This window comes from Gallus gallus, chromosome 3 (assembly GCF_016699485.2).
Source record: "Gallus gallus isolate bGalGal1 chromosome 3, bGalGal1.mat.broiler.GRCg7b, whole genome shotgun sequence".
NCBI classification, from domain to species: Eukaryota; Metazoa; Chordata; class Aves; order Galliformes; family Phasianidae; genus Gallus; species Gallus gallus.
In genome coordinates this window covers 39544341-39572107 of record NC_052534.1, presented here as the reverse complement: position 1 = coordinate 39572107, position 27767 = coordinate 39544341, and the positions used below count along the sequence as shown (strand labels likewise).

Here is a 27767-nt window from a genome sequence, read left to right as displayed (position 1 = left end):
CAGACACCGCCATGCCTTTCCTACCACCACAGCCCTGCCATCTCCATCAGGGTAGCTCAGAGTTGTTCTCAGTCCAGTGAGAGCATACCACCATGGGCAGGTCAAACAACATCTTTTCACTATCTCCGTGCACTGGCAATGCTGTTGGGAGGGCAGATGTTCCCCAAATGAACTCAAAACCAGATGTTGTTGTTGTTGTTTTTGTCTAGGGGTTACCAGGGCATGCAGAAAGCCTATGAGAGCAAAGATAATCCAGCAGCAGCTATGTCAGTGACTTTAGGTAACTCCATTCCAGCTCGCCTAGGCCCACACTTCGTACCATGTGGCTGTGATGGATCTGTCACCAAAAATGATGATGCCACCCTGATCTCCCAGTGGTTTGGCTTCCTCTGGCAGCATCATGACAGCATCACAGGCCCTGCACGTGCCCCTCGAGGTCCCCTGGAGCTGAGGAGGTGCCACCTCGGCCTGCTCCCACCTCTGGTGGTGGAGGGGGAGAATGGGGTTGACGTGCTGCTGCCGGGGGGGGAGTGGGAGGGGGGCTGCCACAGCGGGGCTGAGCCAGCGCTAACTCGGATCGCGTGTTAATTGGCGCTGAGCTGGGGATAATCAAAAGCCTTGTTCGGCCAAAAGGAGGGGAGGAAAATAGGATAAAAAGCCCTGTTTAACAAAGAGCCTTGATGGAGCAGATAGGCGTCCTTCTCTTGGAAACAAGTCCCCAAATGAGCAAACAAGGCCGGAGCAACAACCTGATTTTCATGCAAATGCTTTCCCTTCAAGAGTACCGCAAGAGCACAAACAAGGATTAGCTGCTGACGGTCATTTGCATACCCTCGGCCAACTCCAAGCATTTTTTAACCTCTATGGCAAAGCATTTCGCTCACCATGAATCGTCCCTTCCGCCCCTTCCTGTGCAGGTAAGTGCGGTTTGCCCACAGAAAGGGAAACTGCAAATTACAGCCTCCGTCGGATAAAGACTCACGGCCTCCGGGGGGAGCAACAAATGCTCTCATTGCACTTGGCTGTGGGAAGGAAAGGAGCAAATTACTTGCTAGAGGTCACGCAGGGAAACGGCAGAAGGGTTTGAAACAGTACCCGATGTCCTGTGCTCCTCTCGAATGCCCCTTGAAGCCTTTAAGGGCTCTCCTGGAGAGCTCACGGGGTGTTTGCTCATTCGGAGATGGCGGGTGGTGCAGCTTCGTGGCTCCACAGTTCCAGTGTTAGGAGGGCATGGCTGGGATCCGAGTAGTGCCAGGTCCCCTCAGCTCCCCTGTGCGTGACTCCGGCTGTGCATTAGCTCCCTCTCAACCACAACCTGAGAACTATCTGCTACCAAATAAAATTTACTGCCCATCTGCCTATTTCCCCTTTGGTAAACGAATTTTTACCATATGACTAATAGAGCAGCATTTAGTCACAGAAATGAGTACACTGGAGACGATGGCGTTGGGCAGTACTGTATCTGCCAGCACCTCCATGCCTTGTGCCAGCAGAGTGACAGACAACAAACTGCTCCCTGGAATGACCCATGGCACTGCAGGCTTGCTGGGCGACGTGGGGATGGCATGAAGATGTCATCTGTAAGGGCTTTTGTCTTGGAGATTGGTGTTTGGGTTGTGGCACCGTCCATGAGCGATCGTGGCAGTGGGGCTGATCCGCTTGCCGTGGGTTTAAACTTGGGGTAACCAGTGGATTGGGAATTACTCGTTTGCATCGCAGTGTGTGAGCAGAGGCAGGACCACCTTGGTCTAGGGTGGCACTTCGTTTTGGCCTTCAAGGATCGCCTGGAAACTGAGGGCAGTTCAGAGGCTGTAAGAAAGTGGGGATGGCATGCTAAAATCTAGGGCTTTTCTCTGGTCAGATTTTTTAATGGGTTTGCTGCTGGTACAGAGCTCTGTGCTTAAACAGTCCCTTCTTCTCTAGCAGATGACATCATCTGGTGTTATGAAGGGGCTTTTCTGTCCTGGCAGAGGCGGGCTCTGGCTGGATCCTGTCCCAGAGGGAAGCAGGTGTTTGCTCAGAGCTGCCCGCCCCCAAAGCGGGGTACCCATGCCTGGCAGCTTGGTGCTGTGCCTGGCTGTGCATCCTAATGAGTACTGTGGGGCAGGTGGGACGCCCTGATTGCTCAGCCCTTGCTATCCCGGGGTATGCCAAGAGGCTCCTTTCCCCTCCTTTCATGTCCGCATAATGCTCTACACCAGTTTCCCCTGCACACGTTTATCTTCTAGGCAGTGTAAAGAAGATGGAGCCCAGGGAGTCTCCGGGGCCTTTGTAAGGGCTCGATATTGCTGAGCTGGGATTTCGGCAAGAGACAGCGTGTGGAGCTAATCCTGCAGCACAATAACCAGCTCTACGCCGTGGGTGTCGAATTTGCTAAACGGAGGTTGTTTATTGTTTGCCCATGTAATGATGTGCACGGGGCTTAGACCAATTTGGAAATATTAATAAACATGACAGTGCTTAAACAGTGCTTCAGACAATATCTTCCCTGTGCACCCAAGAATGCTGTCAAGGTGCATTCATAAATGGTATGAAAGGGGTTTTTTTTTTCTTCCAAAATTTAAGCTCTTTTCATTATCTAAGCTGCATCGCAAGAGATCTTGTTCGCACTGACAGACTGTAACCACAGGTGGGTCCACAAGCTTTGCTCAGCAAAACCAGGTCAGGGTAAGCAGCAAGAAACTGACATCAGCACATGCTGTCACCAAAGGGACAGCTCTTCTGTGGGGGGGAAGGAGCAGGTCATTTTCAGGCCTTTCAGCTTTTAGAAAGCTGAGCAGTCTGGTCTGTCCCAGCCTCTTCTTCTCTATGGACCAGGATCCTTTTGGACCATTTCTTTTTTCCCCTCAGTCCTCCATGCAATGGCACAGCACTGTGCAGCACCTGTGTGACCAGTGCCACAGAGAAAGGTTTTCAGAAGGAACTGTGAGTGAATGCTTGCTTTGCAAAAGCAGAATATTTGATCCAGCTAGACAAGCCCCCTTCCTCTTCTCCATGTAGCAATTCATGGCATCATAACTTGATGAAAGAGGTAACAGCTTCTTCATCACCTGCTGCTTGGCCCACTGAGACCTGCTGGGCTGCCTACTGGATGTCCCATCAGCCACACTCAGGGCTTGGAGCAGGAGGCAGAGTCTCCATCCAAGCTCCCCCAGATGCCGGGTGCTGAGCCTTGGCAATGCTGCCCAACTCCTGTGTGTGCTCTCAGACCAGGGCTGTGCAAAGCTTGGCTGTGATCTCAGGGAGAGCAAACCCTGGCTCAAACCCAGCGGCTGGCTGTTGCAAGCGAGCATCCTTGCAGTGCAGCACTGCTGTGCCCTGGTATCACTGCTGATCCAGCTCCAGCTCCTCTCTCCTCTCCTCTCCTCTCCTCTCCTCTCCTCTCCTCTCCTCTCCTCTCCTCTCCTCTCCTCTCCTCTCCTCTCCTCTCCTCTCCTCTCCTCTCCTCTCCTCTCCTCTCCTCTCCTCTCCTCTCCTCTCCTCTCCTCTCCTCTCCTCTCCTCTCCTCTCCTCTCCTCTCCTCTCCTCTCCTCTCCTCTCCTCTCCTCTCCTCTCCTCTCCTCTCCTCTCCTCTCCTCTCCTCTCCTCTCCTCTCCTCTCTTTTTCTTTTTAATGGAAGAAGATGTTAACCTCAGCCTGGAGGTAATGCATCCCATGCCTACCAGCAGCACCTCTTTGCATAGGAGTTGTTGGGATTGTTTAACACTGCATGGGGGCCAAAAATAGCACTAGTAGACCAGAGAACCACAGAATCGCAGGTTTGGAAGGGTCCTCTGGATATCATCTAGTCCAGTCCTCCTGCTAAAGCAGGTTCCCTACAGTAGGTTACATAGGAATGCATCCAGATGGGTTCTGAATGTCTGCAGAGAAGATGACTCCACAACCTGCCTGCACCAGTACCAGGTCCCATAAGCTGTCCCCAGCTATTCAGACATCTCATCAGGCTCTGCAGCTTCTCCTGCTCCCTGTGCAGTTTTGCACTGGTGTTAGGGAGTCATACTGCCTGGATTCCAGCCCTATAGTTCCTCCTGTGCAGCAGCCTCCTTTTTGAAGGGGGACCACTGCCAGATCCCACTTTCAGCACTCTTGCAGCTGTCATCATGAGTCCTCTTCTGGTGTCATTATCTTGCAGGCTCACACCATTGCAGCCTGTCAGGCAGCCACCCCCTCAGCCTTCCCATGTCTTGTCTGGAGCTGCTGGAAAATACCTTTTCCAACACCACATCCAGGTAACTAGCATCACACCAAAAGTAAGAATTTTCCATGAATCTCTGCTGACCGGCACTATTTCTCTCTCTCTTATTTTTGTCCTAGTTGAATCCCATATCATGTCCTCTGTTGTCTGGTCTAGGACTGATGTCTTGCCTCCCATCTAGTTTTAAACCCTGGTACACACTTAGAGTTTTTCCAGTCCCCCTCACTATGCTGGCACCTCTAGTGTTATTAAAAATAATGTCAGTGGTCAAAGATCTCCCAATCAGCCCTGTAAGGACTGCAAAGTAGAAATTATCAGGGCTTTGCAATTGAAAACTACGTACTCCTAACAGCTATTGTCTGTCATTCTTCCCAGCAGTTCACTGGAGAGCACTTTTATCATCCTTACATGATCGCAATATACCATCTTTTTCTTCTCAAACATGGCACAAAAATATGAAATCAATGTTTCAACATTATCATTAGTGTTTCTTCTAGAAAGCAGTGAATATTGGTATAAGGATTTTTTTTTTTCATTTCATAATGTATTTCTATATTGCCCATACTGAGACCTGTGGAATCTATTTATTTATAGGTATGAGAACTACCAGTACGTTTCCTGATGTTTAAATATGTGCAATCAGTGTTGACTTATAGATGCATCACTTAGGTACGTACTTGGCAAAATGCAGAGTGTTCAGGATGCTGCTCAGTTGCAGAAATGAAATTCAAATAGAGTTATCTTGCCAGTGCCATTAATCCCACCCTGATGAGGCCTAAAGCACAAGAGACACCACTTTTTTTTTCATTTTTACTACGTCTAAGTTAATTGAGATGGAAAATATCCATGCCCACACAACAAGGCTGCCTACAGACTGGGGATGTAGGTTGTTCCGAGAGGTAAGGGATCTCCTGCAAAGGGAGATCTGCTGCCACGAGGCTGTAGGGGAGTCTCTTTAGGAAAGTGAAAATGACCTGGGTCAGTGTGCGCTTGGGGAGTGGAGCCCTCTTCCTTTGTGCCACCTTGCTTTCACACTTGTAGTAGCTCATCTAACTGCAGTTTGCTTTTGGCTTGAGATCTGTTGAAAAGCTGTCCAAAGTGTAACAAGCACTGTGGGGCAAGAAAGCAGAATTCATTGCTTGTTCATCTTTCAACAAACTCCCTCCCTGGACAGTGGGTTTCAGACCTTTACAGTTTCCATTCTTTTCTCCCCATAAAGAACAAGTGGAGTAAGTGGAGAGGAAAACTGAGACCAGGAGGTGTCTGGATTCAATATGGGATTTATTCGTTATGGAAAGATCAGCTTTAATTCAGACCACTCCAGCTGGTAAAACTTTCACTCCACAAATTCAGTGTGAAACCAAATGTGTTTCTTGAAACAGCTCCTTGGAGGACTTTCAAAGGCACCGGTGGGTCAGATGTATCCAATTAGTAAGGGCCTGTGACAGCACGTGGAGCCCTGAGGGGCAGGGAGGGGATCTTCCCCGCACATCCTGCCTGCACAAGGCTGAACTCCACTGGGGTCACCCCGTGGGCTAAAGTGCAGGGAGTTCACAGTGGGGCTCTCTTGGGGGAGGCTTCTTCAGGCAGTGCTCACATGGGCAGGGAGAGAGACTGTAGGGCAGCACGAGCTGAATCGGGTTCGTGGCAGTACCTCTAACCACGCAGGGTATGTAGTCACGAAGTGGAAACGTGGGTACATGTTTATTCTTGGCTTTTTGAAGCTTCTTTTTGTATGTTGCTGTTTTGTGATCGTGTTTTCTCACTGCATTTTCAGCTTGACTTCTCCTAGCCATGCTCCATGTCGTCTGGGAAGGTTTCAGCTTCCATAGCACATCCCCCCTGTCATAGCAGATCTCAAAAGCAGGCTCGTTCCTGTCCAGAGTCCCTGTAGGCCCTGAGTCCAAGCCATATCCTAGCTCACAGTGCTGCTGGGGGAACAGCCCTGAAGTTTGACCCTAGCTACAAAGTTTTCTCTAAATCATAGAATCACAGAATCGTTAAGATTGGAAAAGACCACTAGACCATCTAGTCCAACCATCAACCCATCACCACCATGTCCACTAACCACGTTCCTCACTGCCACACCTACACAGCTCTTGAACACCTACAGGAATGGTGACTTCACCACTTCCCTGGGCGGCCTGTTCCAAAAAATCTTTGGTCTTTGGGTCAGGTGTCATTTCAATGTAGGAACAGTCCAAACTTAGCTCTGAGGGGGAAGGTGGTCTGAGGGTAAGGAGTTCAGACAGAGATCTAAGGCAGCACTCTTTTCCAATATTTCCATGGGCCATCCTTGGGCCAGTCAAGCTAAAAAACAGGAAAAGTAGCAGATCTTTACTATCCTTTGAAGGAGGCTGTGGTGCTAGGCATGGCATCCCACCACATCCCTCACTGTATGAGGAAGTGACCAACCCAAACTTACCCACTACATCACAATTATCTGATCCCCATCCTTGTCAGGCACCAAACTCTCAGTTGCAAAACCCCTGGCTTAGGCACAGCCAACAGCTCCTCATTCCTGCCAGCGGAAAGCCCTCTATGCCCATGCATAAGGACACACCTGTGCTGTCAGTGGGATTTCTCTAACAGCAGCATTCATTTTGCAACAGCTACCAATGACGTAGGATGTACTCCAGATGTTGGGTGTTCATGAGCTGTTTTATGAAGAAGAGGATCACAGCAGCTACCTATGGCACTGGTAAGTAAGCAGCAGATGGCGTCTGCCTTGAGCTACACATGCACCACGCTTCACATCTATCTGGCAGCGGTAGTGAGGAGGAGGAATCAAAGTGTAGGAGCCCTTGAGGAAAGGATGAACAAGTCTGTGCATTTGAGATGGGCTTTGGGTTAGAAAAATAATAAAACCCAAATATTTTAATAGAAAGATCAGCTCTAGCATCAGTAATCTAGCCAGACAGCAGTGGGATGAGGAGAGACATAGGGAATGTTTGATGTAAAATCGAGGTCGTGCCCTGAAAATCAGACGCAGGCTTTGGGAGAGGTATGTGAGCCATTAAAATGAAAGGAAACCCGAGACAGTGGCTCCGCCAGCTGCCAAAGACACCGCTCTGTGTCTGTGCACGCTGGAGCCCACTCCCCTCCACCACTGGCAGCATGGCAGATGCTGCATTGTGGTACCATCACAGCAGAGGATACCCAGAGGATAAACCAGAACTGGGCTAGGGACGTACTTTAAAAATTCCTTTCTAGCTGTTAATCTACTGTGAGAGGGGATTCAAAGCTCCCATTGGAAGGAAGGGCTTTGGCCCAGCTGGCTGAGCCCTCTGCTCACTCACTGAGTGGGCATGGGGAGCACAGCCCTACGCAACCTTCCCCACGCTGCCTCCTGTTTGTCTTCCTGCTCTGGTCAGAAGTTCCAGGGAAGGAGTTGCTCTACCCTTTGATGTGACCAGGAAGCCTTCTGGATGCTGCCAAAATCTCCAGTGGTCCTTCTTGAGATCACAAGGGCTCTACAGGGAGACATGCTCCATACAATGTCTATACATCTCTGAAGGAGCACCCAAGCTCCATTCATGCTCATTTCTTTGTGCCCAGGTTGTGACTGAGGGTCTTCAGACATTTTACTGCTGGTTTCACTGGGCACTGTGGCTTATCCATCACCCCAGTATTGCTCTGGCCGCAGCACTGGCGTCCACTGACCTTTCTTCTGGCACAGGAAACCAGCCCAGAGCCTCCACCCATGTTTCCCATGCGACCATCTCACCAGCTGTGGCAGGTGGGGGTGCCAGGGTCCTCACTAGGACTGGGCAGGTAATCAGGAGTGTGCCCTGGCACTCACTGGCACACTGAAAATGCTCAGGCATTTTGTGTGTGGGAGTGCAAGCTGCATTTCTTGGTGTACCAGTGATGGAAATCCTTTTTTATTTCATTCGCTGAGGTCTTGCATAAAAATCTTGATTTTGCTGATAAAAGAGAGTTCTGTGCACAAAGCTTTTATCATACTCTGACCTCAGCGTGGCTTGAGTCAACATTTTCAACTGAATCAATATATATATATTTTTTTTTTCAGGAAAGACAGCACAACAATCCACTCTGGAAAGCCCAGCTGAACTGATTTCAAGGCCCCCACAGCAGTGAGGAGATAGCTCACGAGCTGTGGTGTGAGCTAAGACATAATGAGCTCATGACACATGTTTGTCTTGGCTTCCACCCACCCCACGTGGGGCTGTACCAGCTGGCAGCAACATGACAAGTGGCTGCAGCCCGCATGAACCACAGCACCACTAGAACAGCACTAGCCCAATAATTCTGAGGCAGGGATATGAGCTACCCACTACAAGAAAGCCCCAGATTGCTTGACCCTAAGTGTTTACCAGCATGCTACATCTCAGCTTTTATTGCAGGGATCACCATTTGCTGTATCCACATTTAAAGCTGCATAAATAGCAGTGGGGCTGCTGATGCCTGGGAATGCTGTCATGTCACTGCTTCACGTGGCATGGTGTCATGTAGCAGGATGATAGACTGCCACCACATCCCAGCAGCATGTTTGGCAGTTGGGATGGAATTCCCCTGCCTGCCTCCCGGACCAGGAAAACCAAAACCACAGACTTATGGCTGGAGTGCGGCAGTGAGAGCAATCAATCCAAGAGACACAGCCTGCATGTTGCTGAGACACCGAGCACATTGCAGAGCAACATAAGGGGCAGCGAGGTGCTCCACATCAGCTGGGACCACAGGGTTTGGTGCCTAGGGCTATAGGATGGATGGAGGTGGGGAAGGTACCAAAGCTCTGCTCTGTGACTGCTTGAGCTGCCAATGTGTCCTGCAGTCCCTTTTGTGCTTGGTCACCTCACTAGTAGCTCAGATGAAAGCCACTAGCTGCTGTGTGCTCAGCTGCGTGCAGAGATCAGCCCAGCTATTTGGTCAACAGGATAAGAATTGAGATACTTGAGCGTGTGCATCTTTTTTTCACTCTGTTATTTTTCTAATCTTGGACAAATCCGTGAGAGATTGAATGAAGTTCCTGACAGATCAGCACAACTAGATGCCTTCAAATTTTTAAGGGTCGATTTTTTTGTTAGATGATGGCTCAGAAAGCCACCAGGGATGTACAGTCAGCATCCGCCCGTTATGGGAAGAGGAGTGGGTGGAAGGGGAGAGGCTGCTGCTCTGATTTGCTTGGCTCGGTGCTTGGGCTCACTGAGTTTTGCTGTGTGCCGAAGCCACGTGATTTGTGTAGTTGTGACACAAAATCATAAATCAATCCGGTTTGGCTAGGAAAGTTCACGAACCCTCACTGAACCTTTGGACGAACCTGGGTTGAGTTTCTAGCTCATAAGGAAATCTGAAACCAGGCGGGCTTCAGAAGGATTTGTGTTTCATCGCGAACCCTTTGTAGAGCTCTGCTAAAAAGGCGGCGGTCAGCAATCCCTGGGTTTGGTTAAGAAAAAAGTTGTCGGCCTGAGAGCGTTTACACAGAGCATGGCTGACCTTTAGAACAGCCCTATTGTGGTGAGTGAAAAATAGCTATTCTTGAAAACTGCCTCTTGCACGGCACTGCCAGGAGCTGCCTCCATTTCCCAGAGCTGTCTGACATAGCTAAAGCACCTGCTGGGGACATCCTCCTTTCCCATCATATTTTGCAGATTTTCAGAGGGATTTCAAACCTCTTGATCATTCTCCCCCCCCCCCCCCCCTTTTTTTTTAATCTCAGTTCATAGGCGCAGAGGTTTCTTACAAATCTCTCAATGCAATGCTTGCAAAAGATTTCAAGCAGTGTCTTTATCTTCAAAATGCCTCTGTATTCCTCCCCTGAATGTGAGAGCAGGAAAAAGGCAGAAAGTGTTTTCAGGTGAGATATGCCACTGCCTTGCTGGTGGAAGGAGCTATCCAGCTCAGGGCTCTAAATGAGTTTAGGATGACTGTTGGACTAAGCAGAACCTGGAACCCAAATTAACAAAACCAAAAGCATGGGACTTCATTCAACAGCACAGACACGAAGTAAAGGCTGAAATTTAAGCAGCATTTTGTAGAGGTTTGTATCTTTCATGAAGCAAACCATGCTAATGCAAATGTCTGAAGAAAGAAAAAAGCCAGTGTTCTCCTTATTGACAAACTGATTGATCATTTAGAGGAAAGGGCTAAAAAAGGAGGACTATGAAGCGCCTTGCTCAGGAAGGAGTAATGTCATGCTCAGATCCTGAGCCCCGAATTTCCTTTGGCCCAGGCAAAATTCAGTTTGGAAGTTTAAGGGAATAATGAGCTGAAAAATTCTCAGTTATGTACAGCTGTTCCAACAAAGCCAATGCTCTAGGCCAACTTCATCTTTCAGAGACATGGATACACCTTGTGGAGGCCGCATGGGGACTGGACCCCCAAGGCTGAGAGCAGCATCCTGGGGAGCACAGGGCCGTGCTGCACCATATGTGCATTCCTGACAGTCTGCCTTTCAATGAGTGGGTCCTTTGGGCCCCTTTCTGACCTCCAGTCCACATGCGTGCAGGTCCTGAGGGGCAAGGGAAATCACACTGCACTTAGAGAGTTATGCTAAGTTTGGAAACTGATTTGCGGATTTAAAATATAAAGTGTCAGATATGGGAACCATTTTACTCTGTGTGTTAGGGTAGTGGAGTCGAATCTGTTTGCCAGAGGAACCCCAGGAGAAAGGGCTGGGAAAGAAGGCAAAGAAGGAAAAGTATCAGGACTGGGCTTGATATGTGTGGTAAAAATACACCATTGCCATATGGAAATGGACAGGGAATAGGAGTTCCTAATGTCTGGAGGTGGAAGACCAAGAAAAAGCTATAGACTGAGGATATTTCTGTTAAGATATTAGATAAACTTTTCTTATCAAGCCAAGCAAGATGCAAGTTGCAAAGAGTGTTGGAGTCAGAGTGGGCTCAATGGTGGTACTTAATGGAGAACCCCACCAGCACACTCACTGCTGCTGGTGCCCATTCCAGCTTTCTATGGATCCATTAGCTGTATGTCACTCTTGCATCATCCACAGCCAGAACATCAACTTGAAGAGACTTTGCACTGCATTCAAAAATCTGCAGGCCTTAGAAGAACTGGGGGTTTGTTGGGTCCGTCTGCTCCAAGCCCTGCTCAAACAAGGACACTCAGAGCAGGGTGTCCAGGACCATGTCCAGGTGGCATTTGAAGATCTCCAGTGTTGGAGACTCCACAACCTCTCTGGGCATCCTGTCAAATCAGTGACATAAAGTAGGCATCCTGCCTGCTATACCCCCAAGGCTCGCATGAGATATCAGCACTTACTCCAAGCAAGGCTGAAGTGGGTAACTTGTTGGAAACCTCTTCATCCTAAAGCATCCCTGCTGGGAGGGATTTCAGGACAGCAGCATAGCTAGGAGATGGGTTTCCTAGGGGAACCACTGCAAAGATGCTTCCACTGGGAAGATTTTAACATGGAGCAGACTGTGGGAGTTGTGCCGTGAGAAGTTGGGTGAAGACTTATTCCTTTGCTTGGGTAAAATCTTCATGGAGAGTAAACATGGTTATTCCATACCTACTATCATCAACAGGAGCAGGAACAAGGTGAGGATAAATCCCACATTTCATATCAGAAGCATTCTGCCTTGGAAATTCCAAGTTCTGTATACATAGGATTTTGTGTGTGTGTGTGTGTGTGGTCCACAGCTCTTTGTTATATACTGTGATTTTCCCCACCCCTCTACAGAGATAAGTAGGTAGAAGGCAGTTGTTTGGATAAGTCAGTGGCAGGCGATAAGATTATAACAAAGCCACTGGTCTGCAGTGGAAAGTTTTTACACCATACACAGGGATTTTTATCAGAGCTTTACAAATTGCCTTTGTTTCATTTCAAGGGCTTAACTTAGCTCATCCTCCAAGCAAAATGGTCTCATCCTTCCTGTCATCTTCCAAGATAGAGGAAGTGGTGGTAAATGTGTGTGTTCTCTATCAGGGGCTATCTCCTCAAAGCAGAGCCTGGAAAAAGCTCTATCAATTAACATTTTGTGTTTCCTTTCCTTTCTTCCTTCTTTTTTGGGTACTATGGCAAAGGAGCCTCCATTTCCTTCTTTGTTCCATCTAAACAAACCAGGCAATTCAGAAAATGAGTGGAACAACTCTGACTGAAGCTAACCTTTGTGGGACCCAACCACTCACTCCTCCCCACAGAACAGTGCCCACCTGTAAAGGATCAACATAACACTGCTTCCCCTGCCTTGATGCTAAGTCTCAGTGCTTGGCCATAAACAATGAGAAAGAAAAAGGTAAGAACGAAGGAAAAAAAAATACAGGATTTATGGACAAAAAGAATGGGAGGAAAAGGGCTCACTGTCCTGTTTATTGGCCAAAGGAGCTGAAGAAGCAGAGGAACTTAGAGGTGATCCTGATATACTTCGTGTGTGTCTCTCCTTTATTTTTTTTTTCCAGTCAGAGGGTCTTTCAGTCTGTCTGAACACAGGCTCTTCATCTGCCACGGGGATGGTCACAGAGAGGTCCTTCAGGAACATTACTGCATGTAAAATCCTCAGCCTGTCTTAATCTGCACAAAATTGCAAGTGTGGGCAGGCTGTGAGTGATTGAGCCAGGCCAAAGAGGAATTCGGCAGCAGTGCAACCTCTGTCCCTGCCCACCTCAGTGACAGCCCAGTGTTTAACCACTGTGTGATCCTGCCAGCCCCATGCTCACAGTTTACTGACAACCATCTGTTGAAAGAGCTTTGCCAAGCTAAACCGACCCAACGCTAACTGCAAAGTTTGTGAGCAAGGAGTAAGTGGAATAATTGAAAAAACTGGGGAAATGTCTAGACCACTTAGATGGATTTGTGTATTTAAGAAAGAGCTGGCTTATGTGTTCACCAACAACTCACCAACCACAGAAGAAAGTATTTTAAATCTTCAGCCTGATGCAGTTCTTGAAGCAAGCACAGCATCTCATTAAAAACCCCAATCCCAAGCCCTGAGCAGTCCATTCAGTCTCGTGACCACTTTAAAACCTTTCAGAACAAGTCTGTATGACATTTATTCATGGTTATTAGACAGGTAATGAAAAAAAAGATGATTTACAACACAATCCTTACACACACAACCTTTCTTCTAGAAGACAATCCCTGTTTGTGAGGTGTTGGGAGAACCTTCTGAGAAGTGGTTTCAGTGGTAGGAGAGTGAGAGGTTGGCTCAGTTGGTAAGCTTTCAGCCCCATTATTTTACCTCCCTGTCAACAGGCCACAACAGACACACTGAACAGTGGCAGAAGAGGCTCCTTCTCCTGCTGCTGACAGCCTTCAGTGGACACATGCCACTGGAGGGGGAAGATGCACTTTTTTGTCCATACAGGAGAAGGTGCAGTAACAGGGCAAGTAGCCCATAGTTCTGTGGACATCACCACACCAGATCCATCCATGTGCAAGGGTTTGTCCTTGTGTTTGTTGGTGAGGGTGGTCTTCATTCAACCCAACAAGTCAGAAGGGAACTCTTTCCACATAAGACAACTCTCAGGGATTAGAGAAGCACTCCACTTCACTGGGGTTGGGAAAAAAGGCAGCGAGGGAGTGTCAGGATGCTTGTGAGCTCCACAGTCTTCTTGCTACTTATCTCTGGCCCTCTGAGACAGCAAGTCTGGGCTGGTCCAGGACCTCCCTGGACATACCTGCAGTGTCCTCACCCACATCTGACTCATTTTAACCAGGAAAACTGCACCCTGGGAGAAAGCAGTGCCGAGGATGAGCTGAGGGCTTGCTCCTGTCAGAATGACCCTGCCAAAGACCTCTGCTCTGTCTGCCCCAATGTGAGTAATACAAGGCATCAATCACTTTCCCTCCTTCTGGCCCCATGTCTTGGCCCAAAACCTTCGCGCCAGTTTCCAGATTTGTAATGAGTTGGAAAGTTAATGAAGTGGACATAGAGCAATTTGTTGATTACAAGCATTTGAACAAGATTTTGTGTATGTGCGTGTATTTGAGCATAGACGTGTATTCACACAAAAACATGTATGTGCATTGATATGCATATGCATAGATACATATTCTGCAAAGGTTTCTGTGCTAAAATAGATCTAAACACGCTTACACATCTAGTTAACTGCCAAGAAGGGAATTTTGTGCTCAGAAGTATTCTGCTGGAAGTGTGGGGAGGGTACAGGCTACTTTAAAAAGAGGGGACTCCCTTTCTTGTTTTTAGCTCATGGGTTTGGGTTTTTTTTGTTTTGTTTTTTTTTTGCACGTGTGTCTACAACTTCCTGCACATGGAAGTTCCATAGTTCTGAATAGGCTTTGGTCAAACACTTCTAGATGCATACATCTATACTTCTAATTAGGAAGGGAGGAATTGTGGTATTCACATTTTTTAGAGTTCCCATTGCTGAGGTACAGCTATTGGACCTCTCTTAGTTCCTGATGAAAAAAACATGAAAGTACCATTACTTCCAGTAAGGTCAAGAGGGGGTCCATTGCAAACAGAGACACACTGAGCCATGTATGTGCAGGCCAGCCCTTCCAAAGCCAGCCTGATCTTCTTGTTGTTCAATCCTCCTGACTGCTGTTAATCAATTAATATGTGAACTTGCAGACTCAAATGGAGGTGGGTTATGAATATAGATTGCACATTGCTTCCCTTCAGGAATTCATGTAAAAGCTGTCATTAACATAATGCATATACAAGAGTCCAACAAAAAGCTATTAACTTTTGTATTCATCCAGCCAGGCTCAGTAAGTGCTTTACCATCAACAGTCTTGCTGCACTTGAAATTAAATATGTGTGTCAAGGTTAGCGCTTCCTGGGTTGAGAAACCGTACCAGCAGAATGCTAACAGATGTTAGCAATATGTATGTGTGGGAGGGGAAGATCACACCTGACTCGTGTCAGCACTGAGCAGTGTTTGGAGCCTGGAGCTAATCATCTGCAGCAACCTCACTTTTAACAAGGGCAAACCACCATCGTGTTTTCCATGGATGCATTTCCCCTTTCGGTATACCCCGATGGACTTCCTGACGCAGAGCAGTCATTGAACACAGCCTGGCCTCGGGCATCCAGAAGCCAGCACGGCCTCTTGCAACAAGGCAGAGCTATCTGCAAAAGTGTTTCTGGCTGGGAGCTTCTTACAGCCTTCAGCTCCCTGCAGCAGCTCAGGGATGGGCTGGCAATTACCACTCCCTGTCCCCCAGACAACCCTGTGTTTGGAGGTGGGAGTGTTGAAATTATGTTCAAGAGAGCTGGTTTAAGTTGGCTTTAGTTTCCATGGTTATATTGTGTTCTTAAAAAACAAACAGTCATTACCTATTTACGAAATGATTGTGAGAACAGGTAAGTGATGTAAGGAAAATGCTCTGTTGAAAAAAAGCTTGCTCAGGTATGAGATCAGAAGACCAGGTGTAATAGAGCTCTGTCCAGAGTGCCCCCAGGGCTTACTAAGTGGCAGAAATTCACCGCGATCCCAAATTACACTCCTCGTGGTATATGAGGGAGTGTACTCGGTAATCAGGGAAGTGGTAACATTTGTAAAAAAAAAAAAAAAAAAAAAAAAAACCCAAGGAGAAGAGCTATGCAAGAACTGCAAATTGGCAAAGATGACTATTGTTTAAGAAAACACAATAAAATAGAGTAATGAGATGATCTGGGAATATATACATACAATACAGCCAGCCAGTCAGACATCTGTCCTGAGAAGAAGTCTGGGGAGCCTTTTCAAGGGATGTGGTAGGAGAACAGCGACCAAGCCCCAGTTTGATTAGAGGAAGCCGGCACAGGAGGATCGTGTCATGCTTAACTACTCTTCTGGAATCCTTTGAAGATACCACTGCCATGACAGATAAGGGCAATTTAGTGGGTAGCAGAATATTTTGATTTTCCAGAAGCATTTGACGGTTTTCCATACATGAGATTAATGGCTTTCGCAAAAGACTTTAAAGAGAAGATAAAACAGTGACTGGAATGGAAAAATAGCTTAAAAATAGGAGACAAAGCTTGGCAAAGGATTGAAGGAAGCATTTCTGACTGTTTCTAAAACTGACACCACTCCTATTTATGATGGACCAAATCCCATTTATGTGGAAGCCAGTAGTATCTTGCCACTAATATCAGATTTGCAGAAACACGATGAAAATGGGAGGTGTCCTGCTTCAATCTATGTACCTCTTAATTCAAAACAGCCGATAAATGGGATGGCAGTTCCCCTTCCTGCTGCAGGCACGCAGGGGCAGGAAATGCTGGTGGATTTTCCTGGGGTCCCCACACCCCAGAATGGGTTCCTGATTGTCTCATGCTGGGGTAGCACACATCATAGCACATGCCACAGCCTACAGCCGTGTGAAAGGAGCACTCCATCCACCCCCTGCATTATTATTTATGCCAAAAGCATGTCTCTGGAAAGGTACAATGGTAAGGCCTGGAAGTAGGGCTGAGACAAGCTTCTGAAAGGAGAGAAGGGGCTTTCCATATGGCATTCAACAGCAGTTCTGTACAGCGGCACCTTTAGCATGTGCCTGTAGCAGGATTAAACCTCTTCCCAATGGGATATCTTCATAGCACTGGCCCTTGGGAAAGCTGTGGCCCAAGTGGCAGTGCCTGTCCCAAGGATCTGCTCAATGCCAGGAAGATTAGGAGAGACCCCTGGGACTGCAGGACCCAAAAGGCCAGTAGACACTTTTAATCAGTGCTGGTAATTTACTGTGACAGTCATTCTACACCTAAAAACCATTGGCATCAAGACCTACTTTCCACCCAGGGCTGGAGAAAGCTGCTCTCAAGCCAGAACAACAGCTTGCAGCCACACCAGGAGCCTCTAGTCTCCTGTCCTGCTCCATGTTCTGTCTGTGTATGGACCTCTGCCTCTGCTCCTGCTCCATCAGGCTTATCCTACTCCCACACCAGAGGCTTGCACTTTCCCTTCTTACGTGAGAGTAGAAACAAACAGAGCTTGTGGGTTGATCCTGTGGGTCCCAAAATACAGCCCAGAACCCCTATCATGATAGTGGAATACCATGAGTTCAAAACTGGAGTCATGTTGTCAGTTCACCAGAAGGACATAGGGGTTTATCATGTTTTTCATGTCTCACTATGGGCTCTGAAGTTGTGCGCCTTTACCTTTTGGGTAGAAGTGTCTCTCATATAGCCTAATGCTCCTCTGCTCTGCCAGACAGTTTGTTGGTCAGATCCACGGATCTAAGCACGTCATACGCTGGCATAAGATCCCAAAGAAGTTCAGCTTGTCCTCATCAAGCACGCCTGTATTTGCACTCAAGCTACATTAATTGTTAGACAAAGACACCTTAGCCTTAACTCGCTTTATGAACATCATCTCACAAGCTTTCATTCTCTCTCAGTCCTAAAGGAAGCAGTCTACAAAACAGAAAAACTTGTAGATGATTTTGCCTGAATTCTCTTTATTATCTCTAGCCCTCAATCTTGGCTTTCTGGGGGGTAAGACAGGAAAAATATGTCATGTTTGAATGCTGGTTGGGAAAACAAACAGCATTTGAAATGTTGTTTTAAAATACAACTTCCTACCTGTAGCCTTTGTTTTTTCTGGAAGTGGCCGGAGTCCTTGACGGCACTTGAGTTCTTAAAAATGCCTTAAAAAACTTAATGGAAATAAATCAAGATAAGCAGCACACATGGTAACAATACTGTCTCCTAGTTGGGTTCAACTTGTTCCAGCTGTTGGCGTGATTGTGAGTTTCAGGGCCAGGAAGACCATGTCCGCAGTTATGTTACTGGCAGTGACGGACGAAACGCTCAAGCAGCCTATTGCAAATGGGTAAGCAGACCATGTAACAAATAATGTCGAGTTCACCTGACCATTGACAGAGTTCCTTTGATGTAACAAGAGGAAGATCTGGCTTCTCAAGCTCCTTGAGTCTGCCATTAGAAAAGGTTGTGATCAGCAAACAAAACGAAAATAATACTTCAGTGTTCAAAGTCCACCTGAAGTTTAATTTCTCTGCCAATGAACCCAGCACTAAAGTTTAAGATAATATTTGGAAGGAAACAGATGTACTTAGTGGTTAATTTTAAATAACTTCTCATATCTCATAGCCTGACTTTTTAAAACCTTTCTCTTACTTGATGAACATTACATGTGATTGCCTTACGGCACAGCTAATATTAGAGATGCGATTGACAACGTTGAGCTCTTACACAATCATAGAATCATGGAATGGCCTGGGTTGAAAAGGACCATAACGATCATCTAGTTTCAACCCCCCTGCTACGTGCAGGGTTACCAACCACTAGACCAGGCTGCCCAGAGCCACATTCAGCTTGGCCTTGAATGCCTCCAGGCATGAAAGAAAAGAGAACCAACGTTCTCTTTTATTGACAGATCCCTACAAAATGTGGTATCATTGCTTAGTTCTTTTGTTGGGGTCGTGCCAAGAAAGATGATGTGGTTTGTCTAAAGTTGCCTGCCATGGAATGACAGGCTTGGAAACCAAACCCAGTTATCTCTTCATCCATCCCAGAGACTTGGACCAGCAACTCCTTAGGGCCACATTGCCTCATTTACTAAGTGTGAATTTGGAGTAGGTCATATCACGTGTGTTTTTGAGCTGTGTAAAGTGATTAAAGTATTCAGGTGAAAGCATCAGGAGGCTCATGGTGGCAAGAGACACACTGTCCTGGTGGGTGCTTGTGGGAGGAGCCCTGGTTAGAGGACTAGGGTGTGAACTGGTCTGCTCTGACAGCACCCAGTGGGAAAGCCCATGTTCCTCCTAAGTAAAGGGAACTGTCTCAAAGAAACACGAAGGTATCATCCACTCTTCATGCAACAGCACCATGAGTACCCAGGTACTGGGTAAACAGTAACTACAACTCAAGGAAATTGCCCATGCTGAGCTGTGCTCCTCCCTGCCCTGATTTATCTGCAGATTAGCTGTCAGGGAGGACAGGAATGAGTGGAGCACTCTGATGCACTGGGAGCTTTAATCAGCTGAGCAGAATGTTTGGTATCTGAGTTTATCACCTGCTATATATGGCTTTCTGGGATTGCCTAGGTATGAAAAGCTGTATTTAAACATGCCTTTAAACACCCCCGCCCACCACTCTGTGCTTCCTATCTCAGAAACCCCCTCAGGCTGCAATAAAGTTAAAATGAGGGTTATCTCTGATAACCAAAGTTAATTGTGATATTGGCAGAAGAAAGGCCTTGGGTAGAGCAGTTTTGGGTTACAGACACAGGAGCTGGAGTGCAGCTACGTCTCATCCCATGAAGGAGCAACAGAACAGGCAAGGATTCAATGGGGTCACTTCAAATTCAGGCACTCCAAATTCACACCATCTCCCTCACACATGAACAAAGCACATCTCCTCACCTCCTTGCAGCCCTTTTCCACCTACTGCACTGTAGTTATGCAGACTCAGCTGCACAACCTTCCTAGGGTCTTTGCACTGTATCTGCAACAGAAGGCCCTGATCTCTGCTGTTAGGTATGCAGGATTTTCATTCTCCCTTTAGGCAAGAAAAGCATTCACACTTCAATTTGAAATAAAAAGTGTCTGAAGATGTAATTTTACTGAAAGTTTCTCGTTGTAGAAAATACACATAGTACTGGAAATAGCTGAACATGAAAAAAACTTCAGGAAGGTCATGATATAGCCTACCACTTGATACTAATGATTGTGAAAGGAGAACTAGCTTCAATTAAGATTCGTGAAAGAGAAAAGAATTAAGCATAATGAAATCCAGCTGCAAAAATACAACTGGGGCAAAGGATTACAAAGAGCTCTATTACTGTAAGAACAGGTGTTACAGTAGAGAAGGCAGTGAATGGAAAGTTGGTCTCCCCCAGGGTATGATATTAGGAGCAGACTTACCTGTAGGGGCTGGATATGGTGAAATGAACCTCATCCCTGCGTGGTGGAATGGGAGAGTCTGTTGTTTTGTGTGTTCAAGTGTGTTGGTGGCATCAGAGAAATCATTATGCAAGCTTTGGATGGAATAATTGATGTCAGGCATCACTGGGATACCTCTGGCCATTTCCATGTCTTTAGTGTTGTTTTTTTTAACAGAAATGTAGGACAATAAATAAATAGAGACTTTTGACTGGCTCTGGTCTTTATCTGCTCTTCCACATCCACACAGCAGCCAATAGCTTAAACAGACACGGACACTTTAAGCTAAATCTCACTGATTTCAAGTATGAGTAGCATTTGCCAGATGTCAATAATAGAAAAAGCAACAGGAAATATTTCTGCTTCTGCTTTGTACAAAAAACTTGATGTGTCAGTGTTAGAGATGGAGCACCGTACATCCAGTTGGACTTCCCACCTGCAAAGTTACTGCTTACTGTACAGTCTTGGTGTGGAACTGTGATGGCATTGTTAGAGCAGCATAATTATAGGCATCACCCAAAGGAGGCCTGAAGTGACTCACCTGCACCTGTAGAACAAGTCCCTCTGTGGTTGTTGTGCCCAAGACATGCCACTGACCAGAAAAGCACTTTTCCTTGAGCTTGCCCTGTCATCACAGGTCTCAGCCTTTTGGCTGTCAGAGGCCATTGACATGGTAGCCACCACTATAAGGGGCAAAAAGACAACCCCCCCCCCACAGTATTATTAGCTGCAGATGACACGCAGGCCTTGAATCCTCCGTAAGATGAGAAACAGGAGATTAAAAACCCCATGTGTAGAGGTTGCCATGTTTTATTGTGTTGTTTTGTAGTCACCCAGAGCCAGGGAGACAGGCTGAGTTTTGTTTCAACAACTGATGGGAGCACAGCAGCTGAGCTGACGTCTGCCTCAAGGAGTACTTCAGTTCCCATAGGTCAGTGTAACTTAATATGATTCTCCACAAAGGGGAATAAATGACTTTGGTGAGGCCTAGGAAGGATCTCCCAAATATACACTTGTCCATGTTTGTTCATGCAAACGTGTAACACGTTTCTTCATTATCAAGTGGCTTCTGAGATTTCAAGAGACACTTGTGTCTTTACTTTTCTCTGCAGCTATGAACTACAACTATGCACATAATGAAGGGGTGACATCACACCTATAGCTAGGTGTTATGGAAGAAACAGCAGCTTCCCTCAGACTCAGAGTAGAATTATATAAGAGAAAGTAAAAATGCGTGATTCTTCCCAATGTGGGCTTAAAGCATCACCTCAAGCAGTCTTAGAGCTTCACTTCAAGCAGTCTCTGACCTCACTGAGTGATTGCGTTTTCTAGGATGCTGCTTCTTACACCCCACAACGTCAGCATACGCAGTTGCTCTCATGCCCTGTGAAGCAGAGAGGTACAGAAGCAGGCAGGCAGCAGCCTAAGGAAGCTGGCCAGGAGCTGTGAGGGAGTGCTGCTCAGGCAGCCTGGTGAAAAGCATGAGCTCCCTCAGCTAGCAGCCCTGCCCTGTACCTCACACCCTGGTGATCATCTAGGCAGGGAATGGCTACCAGAGCTGCCTCATTATCTCATTTCAAGAGAAAAATCAGATTAGACTTAAAAACCAATCAGCAAAATAGAAAACATTCAGATTTTCCACATGCAGTTGAGCAAGCCCTTGGGTTTGAGCATGACTGTGTGGAGAACACAACTGCAGCTGGTTGGATTTTACCTCTGTGCCTGGCAGGACGGATGCAGGCTGTGGACTTTTCCTGAAGCTCATCTAGACATTGCTGCAGCCAGCTCAGATTTATGGACAGGTTTTTCCACTGTGACCTTGAGGTCACAAGCTGTCAGTAACCCATCACAACTAATCGCCAGAAGGCTTTTGGCCGTGCGCTAGTGCTACTGAAGTCAGCAAGAAGATCCCCATCAGTTCAAACAGGACCAGGGCTGGGCCTGGCGGACACAAACAAAAAGGCTGAGACAGTGAGCTCTCTTGATTTCTCAGAATAATCTCCCCCTTGACTGGCATAAAGCAGTGTTTATGAAAGGAGACAGGCCAACATTACATAGCTCTCCTGTGAGGCAGCTTTTTTCCACTGCTTGTTTTACAAAAGCTGAGAAGCCAGTGTTCACGGCACGGCTGATATCTAATAAATCAACAGATTGAAGGCATCTTTCCAAATAGACAACTGTGTTTATTAGTACAAGATACTAGGAAAAACACTCTGTAATGAAGATTTCCTCATGTCTTTGTTTAATGTTTATTATAGCCTCTCTTCTGTGCAACAAATAAAGCTGACACAAAGATTACTAGAGTCATAGGCACACTTGGATGTTTTTGAATGTCCTAGAGTAACCAGCACGACATGGCAGTATAGAAGGAACTGCAAGGAAGTAGGTGTTGCGTCATGTTATAAGGAAAATAAACACAAATTTATGAGAGTAGTTTCCTGGGAACTGATCCCAGGTGTACAGCAAAGCTCCTTGCTGTCTCAGCTGGAGGAAGAAGGCTGGAGAAGCACCTGGTAACTGCACACCCAAGGACTACTGCCCTCAGCAGAAATACCACGCTGGGTGCCACTGACACCCATCTCCCTTGGTGGTGTTCTTAACTGGTCTGGAGCATGATCTGGGCTTTAGCCCTGATGTAAGCATGTGGGCCATGACATTGCTGGCCCTGGGGAAGAGCTCACAGACTCAACAGAAGACCTACACCAAGGAGTAAAAGATGGAAGGAAGGAAGGAAGGAAGGAAGGAAGGAAGGAAGGAAGGAAGGAAGGAAGGAAGGAAGGAAGGAAGGAAGGAAGGAAGGAAGGAAGGCAGGGAGGGAGGGAGGGAGGGAGAGTAGATCAGGTCTTCAGGAAAGGAGATTAGTGGCAATAAAATATCCTACATTTTGAGATAAAATGTGTTTGGTCAGCTCAGCCACAATTCAGTATTGAATCCAGCAAATGATCATCATCAATGGAAATAAGACCACGAATGTCTCAGTTTAGGAACCAGAAGAGTCCACAGTGTTTGTGGACTTTAGACATTTATGAGAAAATGTTTTAAAATAGTTTCATTATCAAGTGAAGCTGCTCAGTCTTGTTCTTCTGCAAAAGTGGTCAGGGGGATATAGAAAGAAATTGTGTGCAAATTTTTGACAGTGTCAAAGGGCTATGTATATAAACCTTTTCCAAGTATTTAGTAATCAGCTCAGGTTAACAGCATGAAGCATAATAACTCATCCAGTTATTATTCTATGCAAAATACCCTGGGGCAGTATGTATTGGCTTGTTAAAAAGCAGTAGAAATGCAGAATTAGAAGGCTGATTTAAAAAAAAAAAAAAAATCCCCCTTCAGATTAATCAGAATGTTTTGTTAATTACATGCTATGCAAAAATGCGACCTTGTCCTCTTGATATAGAAAAAATAAAGAACTCTACAACGTGTATTTGTTCTCAAGAGGAAGCAAATGTATGAAGAACTGCCAACATTGAGTCTCAGCCTTACTGTGTACTGCAGTACTGCCAAAGGCAACAGTGTAATGATCCGCAAGACCCAAATTCATCCCTGGCATTGTTCAGCTCTCACTGGTGGAGATACAGCCCGGACAAGTTTGTCTCATAGAGATAAACAGACCAACACAAAAGACAGCTGCCTGACAAGAGCAGAGCTCAGTGTCCCACTGTTGGGCGAAGAGAGCACATAATACCATCAGTGGTTGGTTTAACCCAGGCTGTGGTGCAGAATTTACTAATTCTCCTTGTTTCGTCCATGTGAAAGTGCAAGGTGTTTCCTGCTGCTGGCTGACCCAATCCAGCCCTGAGGTGGTTTCAGTGGCTGAGCACTGGACTCTGGCTCAGTAGAACTTGAGTCCCTTTCCACTCTTAACACCAGCTGAGGACAGTTCCTCACCTGCAAGACAAAGGTAAGTACTTCAGTTACCAACTACAGGAGCCCAGAGAAGAGTATGAGAACAAAGCAAACATGGTGATACTTCTCAGTACACTTTCCCCTCCTCCTAGCTCCTTTGTGGTTCAGTTTCTCCATATAAGAATTGTTTTTGCCTTTGATAGACTTCAGTGAATATTTTTTCTCCTCACAGAGTTCTCTGATACATACAAGAAAAGCAAATTCTTCTTGAAAGCCAATCAATCCTGGGGTCTTCTTGTGCAGGCTGTCCTTCTTGATGACTATTCCTTCTTGATGATCCCAGCTTCCTAACAACAGGTACAATATGCCAGTTTTATCCCTCTTTCAGGTCACACAGAGATCTAAGCTCTTGACCTCACACACATACATGCATTCAATTGCTGGCCCTTTCTTGCTCCATCCTAAAAACCCTTGCCTGGTGACTCCATGGGAACCACCGAGGACAAGGCCTCAGAGCTGCACTGAATCACTAAATCTTTGCAGTTTTTCTGTGTTTGGGTAAGTTAACCAGAGAGCTCAGTGAGTTTATGCTTTGCAGAGCTATGCTGGCAAATGCTTCCAGTCTTGAACCACCCACCCAGATTCCTGCAATAGCACAGATAAACTAATCTGTGCATTTCTAATGTACCTGTCATGCAGCATGGAGATACTGCGATAGCTGAATCAGTGGAAGCCATCAAAGCTTTCCAACATGTCTTTCCTTGGACTGGGATAAGCTAGCAAACATCAGCAAGAGCTAGGGCTGCTGTGGAGCTGTAAGCACACAGTCTGTAGCACTGCATTTTGCGTGGAATCCATATAGTTAATGTGAGCTGCTGCTGTAGGTGTCCCTGGCAGAGAGGCAGCAGGAGCTGGAAGCATTATCTGAAAAACAGCCAGATCTCACACAGCCCAGTAGGCTGATGTTAGTTTTGATGGTCTACTTCAGAGCTTCTCAAAAACACTAAAATACATGTGTTGCTGTTTATCTGATTGATGTCTTCTTGTTTAAAGAAAAAAAAATAGAGAGAGAAAAAAAGGCAGAAGCGTGTGGGAAAGAAAATGGGGCTGATTTCAGACATTTGCTATGAGAGCCAGATCTCTACTTGACTAATTTCATCTGTGTTCTGCATGGCCTTTGGGTAAAGCTGACATGGATTTAAGTGAATGTTTTCAACATGGAAAAAAAGAAAGCACAAGAGAAATATAGGTTGCATTTTAGGACATGATGTTTAACTGTCATGGAATTTTTCAGACTAAAGAAGTCAAAAAGGACTGAAGGTTCTGGTATTTCCAGCATCTGCATGCTGAGTGAGACAAATTACAAGGGAAGGAGATTTTTCTCTCTCCCCTCCTCGTGACCGTAAACACCCCAGGATCACATCTCAGAGAGCAGCTAGTCAGCATGCACATGCACTACAGATACATGCAGCCACACAGCATAGACAGAGACTGTGGAGAAGGTGGAGGCTGAGCCAGCATGCCAGGAGGGAAACAGATCTACGCTGCTTTGCATCAGGACACAACTTCTGTGCTCAGTGCCGAAGGTGTAAAAGCGATCCAGCCTGAGGAACTGAGACCACTGTCACCAAGGGCAGAATACTGCCCAAGGAGAGCATCCTTGCTCTCTATCAGGAGATCGTCTTCTAGGAACAGCATCAGATCTGAAATCAAAGGTGAATCTTAACGCAAAGAGGCAGGTGCCAGCTCTAGTTGTCTGTGCCACTCAGGCAATTAGCTGACAAATATAAACCAGATCTCCACGTTTCAAAGCTCATTTGCATTGCTCCTGAGACAGTCTGTCGGAAAAGAATGTAATTAGGTTGAAGCTGACAAGATTTATGCACAGAGGGGGAAAAAAGAAAGAAGAAGAGAAAAAATTATGCCTTGGAACACCCGGGCGAGTGGCAGTTCTGGCACGAGCAACCATCAGAAGACATACGTCTGTGGGACTGCAGCAGCAGTGAGGGAGGCATGGAGACGACCCCCCCAGATTGAGTAGAGGGGATGCTCACAAGCACCTGAGCATTGCTGGTAGTCTTGTCAGAAGGCTGCTTTTGGCAGCTGAGCTGCAGTATCTCCAGCCCAAGCTGCCACCCACCCCCTCAGCCGCATGAGCCAGGCTGCGGAGCAGCTAGGCCAAGCCTGTGCCCAGGCAGAACCAGGCCCCAGCTCTTCGTGGATGCTGCGCGAGGGCCTGCAAGTCATACCCTCTGTTCATTAGACACTTTCCTTCTTTAAACAGGAGGGCTGTCATCCCAGGATCACGTGCAAGCTCAGCAGTCACCACAGTGAACAGACCCACTGGCTCTGGGATGTCCCTCTCACTCCTGCTTAACTAGGTTACACGGCAAGGTGCCAAAACCTGTACGGCTGCCTCTCCTCACCAGCAGGAAAATTCCATTAAATTCACTCCTGGGGTTGGCATACCTGCTATTTAGGCATAAAATCACTGAGTGAAATCACCTGCTTAGCTCTGAACACTAAGAAGGAGCTATTTTCCAATTGTAAAATTCAGAATTGTGACTAGAGAAAATAAAGCTCTGCCACGCAAAGCACTGTTAATTCTGCTCTGTGGTGAAAGACTTTGGTAATTAAGTGATTAAAGCATTTTAATAGCTGTTGGAGATTGTTCAGTTGGCGTGGAAAAACGCATTCCCTTCTTCCACTTTTTCTGTTTTGGCATCACCGTGACAGGAGCAAATGGGGTCTGAGCAGCTGACTTGTCAGTCTGGTCCTTTAGTTGCCACTGGGCAGTGATTTCAGCAGGCTATTCCCACAAAGCACTGCCCTTCCCATCCTGCAGGAAGGACTGAGCTGGTGAGGAGGGCCCCAGCAGCCCTGCCAGGCTGCTGCCCACGCCGCAGGCAAGCCCAGAGCAGCCCCTGCAGCTGCATTTTAACCCAGATGGGTTAAACGTGTCAGAGTTCCCCTATACCACTGACAGCTAATATATTTGCATGTGAATTAGCAGTAACAAAGAGGCGCGATCAGCTGTGTTGCCTTTGTCTCACTGGCTCCACTCCACTGTGGTGCATGACCCCAGGACTTGCAGCAGTGAGCTGTTGATTCCCAGCCATCTTCCCCAGAATACTCACAACATTTCAGTCTCTTTTGTATCCTCTTCTAGTCTTTTTTTTTTTTTTCTTTCCTTCTTTTTTTCAGGTGTTATGGTCCTAATCCTGACCACCTACTTCATTTCTTTTAGGAAGCTGTCCCTTACTTCCAGTTGTTCTTGTTATCATTCCAGCTGTTTGCAGAGATGGACCCAGAGCTGCACAGGTATCTGTCAGGATCCCTACCCTGGGAACAGCATTAGCTGTCCTTTATTGTCCTCTCTCTATTTCCCGATAATTTCCAATATTTAATTGGTTTTTGACTGCTGCTGAGGACAGACCTGTTGTTTTCATGAGCCTATCTGCTCAGAGTCCATCACCAGGCACACAAAATGGGGGTTCTCCCCTCACATGCATCACTTCACACTGTGGTGTAAACCTTCTGCCTCACAGTCTAGATCATTTATCTACAATAATTTGATTTGCTTTTTTATTGCCAGTCCTTCTCATTAGGTCCCCTTGCAATCCCTATAATTGTCCATTTCAGTATCTCGGATAACTCCATATTACCAGAACAGGTAAACTCACGACTCCTTTCCCTTTTAATCTCACTTAAGAATATGTTAAATAATCCATACTTGACACAGATGGTTAGCACAGACAAGGGACATGCACAATACCTTTGGTGACTTCCCTCCACTGAGGAAAATTACTCCTTACTTCCACCCATAGTTTTCTATCACTTAGCCAATTACTTGCATGGGTTAGGAGCTTACTTCTTGTCACCTTATCGCTTAGTTTCTGTGAATACTTTCATGAGAAGACCAGTGAAAAACTGAGGAGGCTGTGTCCC

General features: G+C 46.6%; 1 long non-coding RNA gene across 2 annotated transcripts in view; it reads left to right on the top strand.

The window, feature by feature from the left end:
- Window positions 1-679: 679 nt before the first annotated feature.
- The window catches only part of LOC121110368, a 30393-nt gene continuing 3305 nt past the window's right edge, over window positions 680-27767 (top strand). Inside the window, exons 1-4 of one of the 2 annotated variants that reach the window (XR_006938909.1) lie at window positions 680-917; window positions 6808-6896; window positions 8229-26915; window positions 27067-27140. This is a non-coding gene — a long non-coding RNA (uncharacterized LOC121110368). Of the gene's footprint in view, window positions 918-6807; window positions 27141-27767 lie in introns of both variants that reach the window. The other variant, XR_005858671.2, reaches the window with a different exon arrangement.